This window comes from Choloepus didactylus, chromosome 18, assembly GCF_015220235.1.
Source record: "Choloepus didactylus isolate mChoDid1 chromosome 18, mChoDid1.pri, whole genome shotgun sequence".
NCBI classification, from domain to species: Eukaryota; Metazoa; Chordata; class Mammalia; order Pilosa; family Megalonychidae; genus Choloepus; species Choloepus didactylus.
Genome location: NC_051324.1, coordinates 31,765,192 through 31,782,346, shown reverse-complemented (window position 1 = coordinate 31,782,346; position 17,155 = coordinate 31,765,192). Strand labels below are relative to the sequence as shown.

The 17,155-nt window shown below is 40.4% G+C and overlaps 1 pseudogene; it reads left to right on the top strand.

Annotated features, from left to right (window-relative positions):
- The first annotated feature begins 15,906 nt into the window (after nucleotides 1–15,906).
- On the top strand, nucleotides 15,907–16,466 carry LOC119514719 (annotated as a pseudogene).
- The last annotated feature ends 689 nt before the right edge of the window (nucleotides 16,467–17,155 follow it).

Below are 17,155 nucleotides of genomic sequence, written 5' to 3'. Positions count from 1 at the left end.
AAACATTTGTGATTGTTATTTCTTCTTGGTGATTTATCCCTTTTAATAATAGTGTCCTTCTTTGTCTCTTATGATATCTTGGCACTTAAAATCTATTTTGTTTTGATATTATTATAGCTACCCCTGCTTTCTTTTGGTTACAGCTTGCATGGAACATTTTTTCCCATCCTTTCACTTTCAATTTCTTTGTGTCACTGGGTGTAAGATGAGACTCCTGTAAACAGCATATCGATGGGTCATACTTTTAATCCATTCTGCCAATCTGTATCTTTTAATTCAGGAGTTTAGTCTGTTCACATGCAAGGTTATTAATGTAAAGGCAGTACTTGAATCATCTTATGCTTTGGTTTTTATTGGTCAGATCTATTTTTCCCACTCTCTCTCTTTGTCCTTTAAGTTAGGCTTACTAATCCCGTACTCTTCAATTCTGTGCGCTTCTCCAGACCTCTCTCTCCTTTTTTTTTTTTGAGCTGACAGAATTCCCTTTAGTATTTATGGCAGGCAGGTCTCTTGTTAAGAAATTGTCTCAGCATTTGTTTGTCTGTGAAAAATTTTAAACTCTCCCTCACTTTTGAAGGACAGTTTTGCTGGATAAAGAATTCTTGGCTCACAATTTTTCTCTGTCAGAATCTTAAATATGTCATACCTTTTGCCTCCATAATGCCTATTGAGTAGTCAGTAGTTAGTCTTGAGTGACTTCTCTTGTATGTGGTGAATTGCTTTTCTCTTGCTGCTTTCAGGACTTTCTCTTTCTCTTCAACATTTGACAATCTAATTTGTATGTGTGTTGAAGTTGGTCTATTTGAATTCATTCTGTTTGGAGTTCATTGGGCTTCTTTGTTTTGTGTATATATTTCTTTTATAAGAGTTGGTAAATTTCCCCAATTATCTCCTCAAATACTCTTGCTAGCTGTTTACTCTTCTCTTCTCCTTCTGGGACACCAGTGATTTTTATATTTGTGTGCTTCATGTTGTCCATCATTTCCCTGAGATCCATCTTTTCCACCCTTTGTTCTTTTGGCATTCACATTCAATTGCGCTGTCCTCTAGTTAACTTATTCTTTCTTCTGCTTCTTCAAATCTGCTGTTGTGTATTTCAAATTTGATCTACAATATCTTTCATTTCCATAAGATCTGCTATTTTTCTATTTACTCATTCAAATTCTTCTTTATGCTCTTCTAGTATCTTCATGATATCCTTTATATCTTTAGCCAACTCATTGAAGATATTTTGAAGATTTATATGTACTTCTTTGATTAGTTGTTCCAAATTCTGTGTCTCCTCTGATTTTTTAATTTGGTCATCTGGCTTGGCCATATCTTCTTCCATCTTCATGTGCTTTATGAGTTTCTGCTGATTTTTCAGCATTTGATCATCTTGATAAGGTTATTTTGAAAGTTGATTTCCCTTAGTTGCCAAAGATTTTATAGTTGCTTGGGTTTGTGTTGAAGGTCTCATTTGGCACTTGGTTTATCAGTAATTCCCTGTGAGACTGAGGCCAAGGCCTCCCACAGGAGGAGTAAGTCTATTTATATATCTGCAGAGGATTTGGCAGAGCAGAAGTGTGCCAGAGTGCACTTTCCCTGTCTTCCAAGCAGATGGTATTCTTGGGCCACCTCTTCACCTCAAGTCCATTTTTCCCTGATGGCAGCAGCCTGCTGGGCATGGTCCAAACCAGGCGAAAATCCAGAAAATGCAGCAGGTCTCTGTGCATGATTGATTGCCAGCTCCCGGGGTGGGAAGTGGGCACTGTACACCTTGGTGGAGAATTCACTTGAGGGCATGATGGGTTCTGGTGATTTTCAGGCTATCGAGTGGGATAACTTCAGGCTATAGGACTGAGAGATTCACCTTCCCCAGCCCTCAGCCAGGTCAGAAGTGCTCTGCTATTTGGTGGCCTGCAGGATCCCTGCCAGCCATGCACCCATGGGCCGCTGGGGTTGGGGAGGAGCTCTTGGTGCTCCTGTGTGTCTCTCTCCCTTGTCCCTGCCTTTCTGCTCATGGAAGCCATGGGTGCCATGGGCCTCTGTGGAGAAAGGATGCACAGTGTGGAACAGAGTGTCTCTCTTGCCTGCTACTTGTCAAATCAGTTCTGCTCTGTGTCCCCTCTCTTCCTGAGGGGAGTGCCCAACAGTCTTCTCCAAAACCAGGTTCCTGCAGCTGCCTGCCTCAGGGTTGGGGAGTAGGCTCTCCACCCCTCAGCAAAGTCTCTGTGTGTGGTTAAAACAAGTCTGTTGGTTCCCAAGTTCCCACATGGGTGCTCTTGGCTGTGGAACTGAGAACGGTGCTCTCCTGAGTTGGTCGTGGAGATGGGAGTGTGGGAGTACACAATTCCTCCCTCACCTGCTCTGGCTGGCACATAGCAGCCAGCCCCAGAGATGGTCATGATTAAATAAACTCACCCCATCCTTTCAGTTGTAATTTCTCCAGTTTTTCATCCAGGTCCTACCTATGTAATGTAGAAGTCCTTCTCCAGTCGCTTGTACCTTGGAGCCACTGTCTTGTTCATTTGGTCCCTTTTCTGTAGTTATTCCATGGTGGAGAAGTTATCTCTGCGTCTCCTATTCTACCATCTTCCCACACATTCACCTTTTCTTTTGAAATTTGAAATTCCCACCAAGGCTGAACTAGATAGCCAAACAAGCCCCTAATTCACAACCCTTGTGCCAATGCAAAATAAAGCCCACCTGCCTTAGAGTTGCCCCTATAAGATAGACAACCCTCTTTCAATCAATAGGAGTCCAGCTAACAACATTTTTGTCTATAAAAATCATGTGCCTCCACCAGAACACTGAAGTTAATTCTGTTCTGGATTTCTGTGTGGCAGCAAAATTTTAGTGTCTCAAATAAAAAGATATAGCTGCAAGTTTGGAGGCTTCATTGAGATATAGAAAATGCCCTCTGTGGCTGCAGGCTCTGGAACCCACCAGGTGGGGTGCTCAAGAGAAAATGCCCTTTTGTGTCTGCTGCCTGATTACTGAGATTCCACATCCCTCCCAGGTAACAACTCCTATATCTGAACTCTGCCATTTGTGTGGAGTTCAACTGCCTTTTATTTGGAACTTTGATGTAGGTCCCTTTGGTTTGGGTTTGATTTCTGTTTTATCATCACACCTTGCATTTGGTTTATTTTATTTCATTTCTCTATTCAATGTTAATTTTCTTTCTTCCTCTGAGACATAGGGATTGGGGGAAACCATGAGGCTGCTAAGATGACTCCCAAACTGGGTCACATGAGAGCAGCTTGCCAGTACCCTCACTTCTGGGTAATGAGTCTCCTTTCCTACCCACTATGCTGCCTGTGTTCAGTTCTAGACACCCACCTGGAATTTCCACTCACTGGGGGATCCTGCTAAGGTCACAGCAGTATCCAAATGGCTGAACCAAAAGGCTGGTGAAATGAGAGACATTTCATCTGACCACTACATAACGGGGACTTCTGCTCTCACCTCCCCTCCTCCTCCTGCTAAAACTCCTGCTTCTTACATATACTCATGCCATGGAGCAGTGACTTTCTGTTCATGGCTGGATCTGACAAAGGACAATTTGTCTTGGTGTAACTGAGAAGTTGGGATTTAAGAGATTATTCTGATTACTGAATCATTATATAGATATTTCTTTTTCTTTCTAGTATGTTAGAATAGCCACCAGGAAATATCTGAAATTTCTGAACTATACCCCAGCTGCCTTGATCCCTTTATCTTGTGATTGTAAGAACTTGTAACGGACCACCAATTGTACCCAAATATCCTGTTTTTCAACTTTAGAGTCTCATGATCACTAAAGGCAGCCTCTAATGTTTGTTAACAAAGGGACTTGAGTCAGCCCAGAGCTTAGTCACCCCAATTCCAAAAGTATCTTTCTAGGTGAAGCTGGATATAACCAAAGTTGGCCTGACATGTGCAGTTGCTTAAACTTTAATCTCTAGGTGACCTATACCACATTATGATGCTAAAAATCATGCCCATCATCATATTAAGGCTGCCATTTTCTTTCATATATTCTATGACTAAGGATGTAATTAATCTGCACATACTCAATAATTAGATCACATCTAACCTCCTCACCTGCTTGTTATCCTAAAACTTGCACATCTTTTGATACCATAAAACTATCAGAGTCACTGCAGTTCTGGGAGACAGATTTTTAGGTCTACAGGCCATCTGCTCTCCTGCTTCACACTTAGTAATAAACTCTTTCTCTCTTTGAAACCCCAGTGTCTCAGAAATTGGTCATTTGAGCACACTGGGTGGGGAACCCACTACTTTTTTTTAGAATTCAATTTTATTGAAATATATTCACAAACCATACGGACATCCACAGTGTACAATCAATTGTTCACAGTACCATTATTTGGTTTTGCATTCATCACTGTATTAATTAGGGTTCTCTAGGGAAACAGAATCAATGAGAGATACCTAGGAATAAAAGTGACTCATACAACTGTGGGTATGCATGAGTCCAAATTCTGTAGGGCAGTCAGCAAACTGGCACCTCCAATGAAGATGTTCAATGAACTCAGGAAATGAACTGGGAACTTTGATGAACTCCTCAGGAAATGAACTGGGATCTTCGACAAACTTTTTTGTTGAACTCCTCAGGAAACGAACTGGCAACTTCGATGAACGCCTCAGGAAACACTTCGCTGGGCAGCTGAAGAAGAAGTGAAGGTCCTCTATCTGTCTCGCTTATAAGTCTTCAACTGATTAATTGGATTAAATCCAGCCAATTGCATTCTCTCATTGTGGAAGACATGCCCTTTGGTGAGTCATCAGTCACAGCTGCAGCTAACTGACTGATAATTTAATAAACCAGCCACAAACATCCTTGCAGCAATTGTTAGGCCAGTGTTTGCTTAACAAGACAGCTGGGTGCTGTCACCTGGCCAAGTTGACACATGAACCTAACCATCACAATCACAACAATCAATTTTTGAACATTTTCATTATCACACACAAAAAAGAATAAGAATAAAAGTTAAAGTAAAAAAGAACACCAAAAACATCCCATACCCCACATCCCTCCCTATTATTCATTCACTTTTTGTCCTCATTTTTCTGCTCATCTGTCCATACACTGGATCAAGGGAGTGGGAGCCACAAAGTTTTCACAGTCATATGGTGACTCATTGTAAGCTATATAGTTATACAATTATCTTCAACAATAAAGGCTACTGGGTTGCAGTTCAACAGTTTCAGGTATTTCCTTCCAGCTATTCCAATACACTAAAAACTAAAGAGGGATATCTATATAATGCATAAGAATAACCTCCAGAATGACCTCTTGACTCTATTTGAGATCTCTCAGCCACTGAAACTTTATTTTTTTCCTTTCTCTTTCTGCTTTTGGTCCAAGAAGGCTTTCTCAATCCCATGATGCCAGGGCCAAACTCATTCCCATGAGTCATGTCCCACATTGCCAGGGAGATGTACACCCCTGGGAGTCATGCCTCACATATAGGAGAGAGCAGTGACTTTACTTGCAGAGTTGGCTTAGAGAGAGAGGTCACATCTGAGCAGCAAAAGTTCTCTGGGGGTGATTCTTAGGCACAATTTTAAGTAGGCTTTGCTTCTCCTCTGCAATAACAAACTTCATAAGGGCAAGCCCAAATTTTGAGGGCTCAGCCTTTTAAATTGGTAGCCCCCAAAGCTTGTGAGAATATCATTAATTCCCCAGGTGGGGAAATTTAATATTCCCACATTTTCCCCCAGTCCCTCAAGGAAGATTTGAAAATACATCTTTATTCTCTGCCCAAATTACTGTGGGATATAGTGGGGCTTCACACTAACTTCTACAAACCAACCAGATTTCACTCCCTTTTCAATGTTCCATGTAATTATGTTGTTTGAATAAACTTATCATACAAGTTAAATAATATAGTGTGTTAGAAAAATATAGATTTTGCACCTAATAAACATCTCTTCCTTTGGTCTCTCACAGAAGTTGAAGTTTTAAAAAACACTGTCAATATCATCCTTTACCCTTTAGTCTAATTTACCTTAGTCTTAACCAAGTCCATTTCATTCATATCTCTAGTTGAAGTCTGATCTCTTTTTTTCAAACTGTTTAACATTTGCTGTATGGGGTAATGCTGACATTCCTAGCTGCTGACTCTGGCTCTGAATCTCGGGTGTCACACAGATACCCAACATTCCTGGGACTGACCAGATTATACATAAGGAGCTCAGCATCTCAGAATTTAGAAGTAACCAGTCCAACTCAGAAATTATTGTAACTGCTGTAAGGGCTTACAATCTAGGAACCTTTACAATAAGGCTTCCCCTGATAACCTATACACTCTGACTCAATTCTCAGAGCTTGCACATTATGGTTAGTCCATATTAGTGAGGTATTATAATGTTCTCCTTTTCATTTCTTGTTTATATCACTCAACATACTTTCCTCAATGTCCTTTCACCAGACAAGTTCACTCCTTCTTGTAGCAGCTCAATATTCCATTATATGTATACACCACAGTTCACAATTTTGTTCATCAGTTGGTGTACCCAAAGGCTACCTCCATCCACTGCAAATCATGAATACTGGCAGCATAAACCCCACTGTGCAAATGTCCATTCGTGTCCCTGTTTTCAGTTCTTCCAAGTATATACCCAACAACCAAGTTGCAGGACCATATGACAACCCCATGCTTAGCTTCCTGTGGAACCACCACACTGCCCTCCTGATGGGCTGCGCCATTCTACTTCCCCACCAATGGTGATTAGGTACATCCATCTCTCCACATTTTCTCCAGTACTTGTATCCCTCTGTTTATTTTTAGACAGTTTTATTCACACACCATACATTCCATCCTAAGTAAACAATCAATGATTCCTGTATAATCACATAGTTATGCCTTCACCACCACTATCTATATAAGGACATTTCTGTTTCTTTCACAAAGAAAGAGGAAGAGGCCAAAAAAAAAAAAAAGTAAAAAGAAAAAAGAAAAAGGAAAAAATGACAACTAAAAAGCAACAAAAGAAAAAAAATTAAAGTAAAGTAAAATACACTAAGAATGTCAGACATCAACACCAATACCAAGAGTCCCATACCACTCCCTTATATCCCCCTCTTATAGACATTTAGCTTTGGTATATAGCCTTTGTCACAATTAATGGAAGCATATTACAATGTTACTGTTAACTATAGACTCTAGTTTGCATTGATTGTATTTTTCCCCAATACCAGTCCATTTTTAACACTTTGCAAAGTTGACATTCATTTGTTCTCCCTCATGTAAAAATATATTTGTACATTTAATCACAATCTTGACCACTCTAAGTTTTACTAATTTATACAGTCCCAGTCTTGATCTTCTATCTTTCCTTCTGGTGTCCTATATGCCCCAACCTTCCTCTTTCAACCATACTCACAGTCATATTTGTTCAGTGTACTTATATTATTGTGCTATCATCACCCAATATTGTGATCCAAACCTCTCTCTCCTGTCTTTTCCTATCTGCCTGTACTGCTCCCTTTAGTATTTCCTGTAGAGCAGGTATCTTTTTCAGAAAATCTCTCAGTGTCTGTTTGCCTGAGAATATTCTAAACTCTCCCTCATTTTTGAAGGACAGTTTTGCCAGATATAGAATTCTTAGTTGGCAGTTTTTCTGCTTCAGTATCTCAAATATATCATACCACTGCCACCTTCTCTCCATGGTTTCTACTGAGAAATTTGCACATAGTCTTATCGAATTTCCTTTGTATGTGTTGGATTGCTTATCTCTTGCTGCTTTCAGAATTCTCTTTTTGTCTTTGATATTTGATAATCTGATTATGAAGTGTCTTGCCATAGGTCTATTTGGGTCTATTCTGTTTGGGGTATGCTGTGCCTCTTGGATCTGTAATTTTTTGTCTTTCATAAGAGATGGAAAATTTTCAGTGATTATTTCCTTTGTTATTCTTTCTGCCCCCTTTTCCTTCTCTTCTTTCTGGGACACCTATGACACATACATTCATGCACTTCATGTTGTCATTCATTCCCTGAGATGCTGCTCATATTTTTCCATTATTTTCCCTATTTGTACTTTTGTGTGTAGGATTTCAGATGTCCTGTCCTCCAGCTCATGAATCTTTCCTGCCTCTTCAAATCTTCTGTTTATGTCTCCATTGTGTTTTTTTTATCTATTCTATTGTGACTTTCATTCCCATAAGTTCTGCCAATTGTTTTTTCAAACTTTTGAGTTCTTCCTTATGTTCACCCAATGTCTTCTATATATCCTTCATCTCTTTTGCCATATCTTCCCTCAACTCATTGATTGGATTTTTGGATTGATTTAGGAGATTTGTTTGATTAATAATTAGTTGTTTCGATTCCTGTATCTCAGCTGAAGTGTTAATTTCTTTCTTTTACTGGGCCATATCTTCATTTTTCCTATTGTGATATAATTTTTTGTTGTCTAGGCATCTGGTTCCCTTGATTACTTCCATCAGATTTTCCCAGACCAGAGGTACCCAGGTCTTACAGGAAGGTATAATCAGTATCAAGCATCCCTGAGGAGCAGGTTGTCAGACTTTCCTGTGAAGCCTGTAGACTCTGTGCTTTTCCTATCCTGTCCAGCAGGTGGCACTTGTCAGTCCACAGCTCTCCATTGATTTAAAGAGGTGCAGTCCATTTAATTCTCAGTGGACTCTGCCCTGGCTAGGGGCTGAGGGTATCAGAAGGCAAGCTTAAGTTGTTTCTGTTTTATTTGTTTTTCCCCTAGACCCTGGGGTCTGAAATTCCTGAGGGAGGAACTCCACTTGAGCTGGGCCCCACCCCTCTTTTCTTAGGGAAGATACACCATTTAGGGAGTTGTCTTCTACACTTGAATTCCTCTTTTGTCTCTCTGACTCTGTTAACTCCACCCTTGCCTGGGTCAGCACTGACAATTGAAAATGCCTGAGGCTTTCTCTAATGAGCTGCTTAGAATGAGAGAAAAAATAAAGGAAAAAGAGCAAAAGCCCCTTTTCAGAGCCAGTCACCAGCTCCCTGCCCCCCTGACTTTTGCCGGTAGATCAGTGTTGGTACCTGGTTCTCTGTTCCCCTTCCCTCATAGCTGCCCTAACAGGTTTCTCTTGATTCCCTGAGGGATAGTGATCTAGTCCAGCCTCCTATAAAGATTAAGCCTTCTATGGAATCTGGCTGCTGGCTAGAGTAGATTTTATACCTTAGACTTGAATAGAATGAAGAACTGTAATTAAACATTCCCCCTAAATAAGACCAGCAGTTATTTATAGAGGAATTTAGGCTTCTTTTGGGTGCGCATGATCCACAGCTACTGGACCTATATCATTTTGTACATATGTTGGTTAAAACCTCAGATGCTAAATCCTGGGTGGCAAATCTAGCTAGGACTGACCCAGAAAGGGATCTATAAGATTTCTCTTTCCACAAGAAATCTGTGAATCAAATAGGTGAGAAATAGGGCAAAGTTTCTGTAAGGTTGTAACCGAGAAATTTTTAACAAATAACGATGATGATTGAGTCATTAAATAGATGCTTTCTTCTTACTTTCTAGTATATTATAGAATAGCCCAAAAGAAATACCCAAAATTACTGAAACCCACTTAATTTCAAATTGTAACAATCTCATGTCTGTGGCAATTGTACCCCCTTTTCTGTTATACAACTTTATAGTTTTATAATCACAATGTTTAGTTCTAGCTTAACTCCACTCCTTTACATTGGTAAGTTGTAGCTGTTCTTACCTGATTGTTCATACCTGTTATTATGATGGTAACAATTCTATCTCCTCTTGTTTGAATCCATAAACACCCTAAACTCCTCAGACTCAGGGAGACAGCCCATCTGCACATAAATAATACTTTCTCTGATCAGGCATGGGAGTTGGGGGAATAATTATTGGCAGGTAAGATAGAGAAATGAGGAGTTGATGTTAGAGGATTGGTTTGATCAAGGTCTGGAGTTTAAGCAGGGAGGTTATTATGTTATGGAAAATTTTTGTTCTTGCTCAGACCATCATGTCAGCTAAGGGTGGGCTCCACATTTGTTGTGGGTAAGGGGAGCTTCTTGGAATATTTGCTAGATGTGGGTTGTGTATGTGTTGGGGTGGGGAGTTCTGCCTAACACTTTCCAAGTGCAATTTAACAAATAGAGAGCAAATTTAAAAGAATGTTATAGGTTACAGTTCCACAGTTTCAGTTATTTATTTTGTTACCTTAGTTAAATAAGAAACCAATTATTGTTTATTAGTGAAATATGATCCTGTTTAGCCAAGTTTTTAGACTCCTGACAACTTTTATAATTTTGCCTTCTCAAAATCAAATCCTAGTGGATTTTTAAAAAAACTTTTATTTATTTCAAACTGTCTTTGCCAGTTTGAAACTTTTTTTCTGGAAGCCCTTGAAAAATCACAAGGGATTTATTCTTTTGCCTTATAAAAAGAGAGATGCTAGAAATAGGTTCATTTGCTATGTTATGAGTTGCATGGTAGGTGTTGTCAAATTAAAGAAGAGCTATGATCTTTTAATCAAATCTTGTTGGGTGGAACCTTTTGAATGAGTGTTTCCATGGAGATGTGACACCCAACTGTAGGTGAGATCTTTGATTAAATTATTTCCATGGCGGTGTGGCTCCACCCATTCAGGGTGGGTCTTGATTGGTCCACTGAAGTACTGAAGTGCTTAAGAGAGCCCAAGAACTGACACAGATGCTGATGCTTAGAGACACTTGGAGATGCAGATAGAAGGACATTTGGAGATGCTAAGCTAAGAGATGAAGCCCAGGGTTTGCCCTGGAGAAGCTAAGGGAGGACTCCCAGATGCTTAGAAAAAAATGCCCTGGGAGAACCAAGCAGAGAGCTGGGGGAAACTAAGGAAGATAGAAGCCCATGGACATTTTGGAAAAAGCCATTTTGAAATACAACCTGGGAACAAAGGACAGGCAGATGCCGGCCACATGACTTCTCTGCTGATAGAGGTGTTGCAGACACCACTGGCCTTTCTTCACTGAAGGTATTCTCTTGTTGATGCCTTAATTTGAACACTTTCATGGCCTTAGAACTGTAAATTTGTAACCTAATAAATCCCCTTTATGAAAGCAAATCCATTTCTGATATTTTGCATATTGGAAGCATTAGCAAATCTCAGCTGTATTTGAGATTTTCTGGAGGTCCCCTGAAAAATCACATAGGATTTATTTTTTGCCTTATAAAAAGAGAGGTGCTAGAAATAGGTTCATTTGATACATTGTGAGTTGCATGGTAGGTGTTGTCAAATTAAAGGGATTTTTAACCATCTGTTGATTTAAACTGTTAGGGTAAAATGTTACTGATTTAAGCATTTAGGGATTATATTCCTAGAGACTTAAAAATGTTCTGTCCATGATATATCCTGATATTGATCTGCATGATATAGGAAAATAGTGTAGAGTTATTGGTCATAATTGTAGTTATTCTTTTAAAAAATTGCTACATGTCATAGAGAAATCAAACTTCCTTGTTACATTGTTTTACATTGGTGTTTCTCTGAAAGTGCTTGTAATCTGCAGCAGCTCAGAGCTTCATCTTCAGAAAAATTAAAAAGAGGGAAGACATTAAATGAGATGCAACATGAGTATATAAATTCTGTTTATCCATCAATTAACATAACCTTGGTAAAACTGTAAAGGTGGGAAAAGGTCAAAACTCAACCAACAGGGCCCTTTTGGACATCATCACATGGATTTTATACAGATACTTCCTTCTGTAGGATATGAATATGTCTTTGTTATCAAATGTCTATTTTCTAGGTGAACAGAGGCTTTTCCTTGTCACAAGGCTACTGCCTCACAGTGGCTCAAAAACTATTAGAATTTGTTTTTCCCACCTGGGGAATTCCTGCTATTCTCTCAAGCAATAGAGGCTCCCAATTTACTGGAACGTTAATCAAGGAACTATGCTAGGTATTACCAGAAATCAGAATACTCAATGTCCCAAACATCCTTAAATGTCAGGAAAGGTGGAATGAACAAATGACATCTTAAAACTTAAATTATCTAAATTGTTCGACACTGTCTCTCTCTACCTTGGCCTAGGGTTCTTCCCTTAGTCTTGATGGCCATAAGATCCAATCCATCAGGAAAACATGGACTAACCTCCTATGAAATCATAATGAGAATACCCATTAGGCTTATTATTTCTCCTACTTTACCAGACTCCAACCTAACACAATGTGAAATTGCTAATTATTATAAGGGACTAATTGCATATCCCCAGTTCCACCATTCACAGATCTAGGCTGCCTTTCCTGAGATCCCTCTACACTGGACTCTACAAGACCTTCAACCCAGAGATTTGATATACTGGAAAAGATATCAATAAGAGGCTGCTTTAGAATCTAGATGGAAAGGGCCTTATTAAATCTTATTGCCCACCACTACAGCAGTAAAACTTTAGGGAATGGACCTGTTCTGGTTTGCTAATGCTGCCATTATGCAAAATACCAGAAATGGATTGGTTTTTATAAAGGGGATTTATTAAGTTACAAATTTACAGTTCTGAGCCTATAACAGTGTCCAGACTAAGGCATCAACAAGATGATACCTTCACTGAAGAATGGCTGGTGGTGTCTGGAACACCTCTGTCAGCTGGGAAGGCGTATGGCTGGTGTCTGCCCTTCCATTGCTCCTAGGTTGTGTTTCAAAATACCTTTCTCCAAAATATCTCTGGGTCTGTCTTAGCTTCTTCAACTCCTGTGCATCTAAGCATCGGGGTCCTCTCTTAGCTTTTCCAGAGCAAACTCTGGGCTAGCATGTCCAAACTTCTTCAAGCATTTCCAAGTGTCAGTGTCAGTGTCAGCTCTTAGCTTCTCTCTAAAATGTCCCTCTCAGCTGCTCTGAGCTCTTTCACAGGACTCCAGTGATTAAATCAAGACCCACCCTGAATAGGCAGGGTCTATATCTCCATGGAAATAATTTAATCAAATGTTTCATCCACAGTTGATTGAGTCACATCTCCATGGAAACAGTCAATCAAAAGATTCCAACCTAATCAACACTAATACGTCTGAATCCACAAGATTGCATTAAAGAATATGGCTTTTTGGGGGTATTATATATCCAAACTGGCACAGGACCCCTGGGCCTACTTGGCAAAACTAAAATGTGCTCCAAGTCCTTGATAGGTTACCCCATTTTGAATCTCAAGCTAAAATTGACAAGAGGACTCTACAAGCAGACAACATCTGATGTAGAGAGCTTCTGCTCAAGATGTTGGAACAAATAGATGACACCCATGTTCACAGATCAAGACACTCCTGAATTTCCTTATCTTATTCTTTACAGTTTCCTTTCCACTGTCTGTCTAGATGTTCTCTTATTCATCCATATCCCTTCCAATGCCCAACCTCCATCCCCAATAATACCCTACCTTCACCATGATATTTTAAAAAATTTTTCCTCTTTACCTTATTTCTGCCATATGTGTTCCTACCTTGAACACAATTCCTTTTTGCCTCCTGCCACCCAAAGGTTTTAATAACATCAGAACTTGTTGCACTCAAGGAAAAATTACTGGTGGTCTGAAATGTCAGACAAAGGAAACTGAAGGTTAAATGGGATTAATATCAAAAGACAAGGAAGATGAAGATGGTTATGATTCTGCTTTTGCAGTTGATACCTAATTAGTTCTATACTCCAATATCCCATTCCTTGAAAGAAATAGGTACCCTTACCATGCTCTTTAAGATTGACAAACCTTTGTCTAATCAATAGCAGACTAGTTAAATTCTTTTTGTTTCTATTAAAATCATTTGTTGTCCCCAGAATGCCAAAGCTACTTCTGTTCTAGCTTCCTTTGCTGCAGCAAAAATTTGGTGTCCTGAATAAAATGCTAGTCTATAAACTCAATTCAGATTTGTCTTTCCCACTGTCCTGCCTCAGGTTTCAGCTATTTGGTGGCAGTTGTGAATTTGCAGATGCAAGTCGAGCTTTCACTATGTGCCTGTAACTTTACACGGCCAATGGTAAACTGAACAAGCCTGACCCATGATTTCATCAAAACTTAACTCCCTATTTTTTTTTTTTTTTTTTTTTTTTTTTTTTGCCTCCTGATATCCATTTAAACTTTATTGGGGGTAGTTCTCCAGTCACTTTTCTGAGTCACAAACACTTCCTTAATTCAGAAATTAGAATTTACAGGCTGATGTAATAATCAAAACTCTGGTTTAGGATTAAATCTTTTCTCCTCTCTTGCTTTTGGTTGCAGGCCTGGGGGAGTGGGGAGAAGTTGGCTTCTGGTGTTCTCTAGTCTCTGCCTGCTCCTATCCTCATTCTTTAGTCTCCAGTTGGCTCCTGTCAGCATGGAAGTGAGAAGGAGGGGAGGAGAGGGGCGGGATAGTCTACTTGGCTGGGGGCTTTAGTCCTGCAGGACTGGGAAATAAAGATGGAGCTCCTGGGTAGGCCTTGCAGTAGGACAAATTTGCCTCTTTCTCCTGTAGGTTCTTGGAAGGTTCTTCAGAGGTACCCAGTGGAAACATACTCTTGAGATTACTTGGTCTTTGGTGGCTGTATGTCAATCTGGGTCATTGCTTATGAGCCTTGCTACCCCCCCAGGCTTCTTTCTCTTTCTCATAAGATCTCCTTGCTTCTTCAAAGCAAGTGGGGAGATGCTATGACCTTGATATGCAGACAGTGAATGGAAACTACTCTTGAGAAATTAAGTAGTAAAAGCAAAGTGAAAAATAACATAGTAATAAAGGGTAGGAGATCTTTCCTAAGATAGGGGATGTGATGGTTAGGTTCATGCGTCAACTTGGCCAGCTGTTGGTGTCCAGGTATCTTTTCAAGCAAGCCCTGGCCTAACTGTTACTGCAAGGACATTTGTGGCTGGTTAATAAACCAGAAGGCTGGTTTATTAAATTATCAGTCAGTTAGCTGCAGCTGTGACTGATTACATCAATGAAGGGTGTGTCTTCTGCAATGAGAGAATTCAATCAGCTGGATTTAATCCAATCAGTTGAAGACTTTCAAGGGAGAAAGAGAGAACCTCCACTTTTTCTTTGGCTAGCCAGCGAAGCATTTCCTGAGGAGTGCATTGAACACTTTTCATCAGAGTTGCTAGTTTGCTGCCTGCCATACAGAATTTGGACTTGTGCATCCCCACAGCTGCATGAGACACTTTTATAAAATCTTATATTTACAGATATCTCTTGTTGATTCTGTTCTCCTAGAGAACTCTAACTAACACAGGGGAGAACCAAATCTGTGTGGGATCAGAGAAGAAGCCATTGGGAGGGGTGGGCTTGGTGATGCTGAGGAGAGAGGAGAGACTATGAAATGTAGGAGCAGAGAGGCACAGGGGAGGGCTGAAGAGTGCAGTTGGAGGGGCAAGCTTTAGAAAAGAAGAGGAGAGCCTGTGAGCAGATGCAGAGAGATATGGAGATGGACAGATGGCGGTGGCAATTGAAATGTCCCACTCCAGTTCCTCTCCATACAGAATGTTTCCTGTCTCTACCTTCCCACCCCATTCCGCTTTACATCTCTGTAAACACTGGGCCCTAATTTCCTTCTTTCCAGCTTGTTCTTCCTACACAAACAGGCTGCCAGGACTCGCCAAACACCTTGAGAGCTGAGTCGGCAACCAGGCAGCTGAGGCTTTGTGCTACAGGTCAGGAGGGCTGCAAGAAGGATGACTACCAATGTCTGTTTCTGAGTGAAGTCTCCTTTGATGACAATGCAGGTGGGCAGAGATTGGCTGAGATTTACACCATCCCTCCCGCTGAGCTGGGCCAGCATGTGGGACATGGGTCAAGGCACAGGTATCTAGAAACTTAAGCTCTGACAGGCAGCTGAACTTTCTGAATAACGCAGACCTGTGTGTCCTACTGAGTAATAACTTATTTTTAACCAAGCTGTCTGAGCAAGGGTAGTAGCTTCTTTTGCCTAATAAACACAGCTACTAAATAACAGAGGCCGGTCCCGCATTCAGGTACATCTGACACCAGCCATCTCTGCCATGCCGCCCAAGTTCGACCCCAATGAAATCAAAGTCGTGTACCTGAGGTGCACCTGTGGGGCAGTTGGTGCCATGTCTGCCCTGGCCCTCAAGATTGGCCTCCTCGGTCTGTCTCCCTAAAAGGATGGTGATGACATTGCCAAGGTGATGACATTGTCAACTGGAACGATCTAAGGATTACAGTGAAACTGACCATTCAGAACAGACAGGCCCAGATTGAGGTGGTTCCTTCTGCCTCTGCCCTGGTCATCAAAGGCCTTAAGGAACCACCCAGAGACAGGAAGAAGCAGAAAAACATTAAGCACAGTGGAAATATCACTTTTGATGAGATTGTCAACATCGCCCAGCAGATGCGGCACCGATCTCTGGCTAGAGAACTCTCTGGAACCATTAAAGAGTTTCTGGGGACTGCCCAATCTGTGGGCTGCAATGTGGGTGGCTGCCACCCTCATGACATCATAGATGACAACAACAGTGGTGCAGTAGAATGCCCAGCTAAAGAACTTCAAAGGAAAATGTTTCAATAAAAGATCATTTGACAATCAAAAAAAAGAACAGAGGCCATTTTGATGACAGTGATAAATGGAAAAATGGAATGGGGAGAAAGGGAACCTGCATTTAATGGGTACTTCCTATGTGTCAAGTTTTACACACACACAGGTACAAATATATACCTACACTTCTTAGAGATCAAAAATTCTCTCACGGGTTCCTCTCCATTTCACAGACCACAGATGAGGAGATAGTATAGTAACTTGGCAAAGTTTACAAAGCTACTTAATTACCTGGAACTTTCTGGTTCCAAATTTCAAGCTCTCTTCTCCACACCACACTGTCTATGCCTTTTCTTTACACAGTCCACTTTACCAGATTTTAGATGCAAATATTAATACAACATAGTTCAGTGTCTGACCTAGGAAGTGGGTTTGGCATCCTCTCTTTTCTCCCCCCAGGCACAACAGAATTATCAAAAATTCTCATTTGGTCACACCACCTGAAATGCCAACAATGAGATAATCTCTTGGGAGAATAAGCTTCCTGCCATATTCAGATACAGGAAAAACCCATGTCTGAAAGAAACATTTAGTTCCTCCTTTCACATCGTACAAAAACTGAAGCTTCCTTTTATTAAATGTTCCAAGAAATGTCGACCCATTTTCATGTTATTAGTGTTCATTTTTCTTTTTGCAAAAGTTGTTCAGGAGAAAATCCATTT